Below are 911 nucleotides of genomic sequence, written 5' to 3' on the forward strand. Positions count from 1 at the left end.
CTACATGCATATATGAGGAATATATACATGCTTTGAAATAAAATTATACATAAACAATGAGCAAGTACGAATACTTCACATACGAATCCACATCGAAGTAGTAATGTATAGAAGCTTAATCTAATTTATACACAAACCGAATCGAAGCTGCCTAGAAGTTACCTGCTGGAACAAAAACCGGGTGTTCATGGGTGATGACTTGGGAAGGAGACAAGTAAACGTCACTTACCCGTTTGAGGTGAATGAACGGAGAGTAATAGGAACTTGCCATCAATGAACAGCAACGTTGACTTGACTTAAATATCTTATGCAACTATGTTGTGCTCCAACAAAGTGAATAAATAAGTACTAGAAAAGGGCTCCACTGGCCTAAGGATCATGTGATGCCGACATCTCTGGCCAACAAGACTTAAACAAAGCTTCTGAAATAAACCCCGCAAAAGAAAAGCTTCTGAACTAAGTCTTGATCAATAGTGCTACTTGGGCTTACGTTTGACTTATCCACAGACCGAAGCTGCCTAGAAGAAGCAACCTGCACGCGCATGGATTGCGGAATCGACCGCCTCAATGACGATCGGTCAAAAGTTATTTAAACTGGCTTGATACCAATTGTTGAAATTTCGTCATCAGAATCAATCGCATCAAACTAGATGAACGTATGCGCACAAAAAAAAACTGATAGCGCCCACATGTGTGGCGTACTAGACATCCGACCGCACATCATGCGCGACGTGAGCAGGAGGCAGCCCACAAGAGTTGTGTGTTGCGAACATTAGAATTGCCCACACATGTGGGCGCAGCTACTTTGTGTCAGACGCCCAACAAGTACTACTCATCTTCACCATGCGTGTGTGGCATTAAGCAAAAATGCCCACACGTCCGATCCTGGCGCAGCTACGTTAGGTACCCGC

This window comes from Triticum aestivum, chromosome 2A (genome assembly GCF_018294505.1).
Source record: "Triticum aestivum cultivar Chinese Spring chromosome 2A, IWGSC CS RefSeq v2.1, whole genome shotgun sequence".
Taxonomy (NCBI): domain Eukaryota; kingdom Viridiplantae; phylum Streptophyta; class Magnoliopsida; order Poales; family Poaceae; genus Triticum; species Triticum aestivum.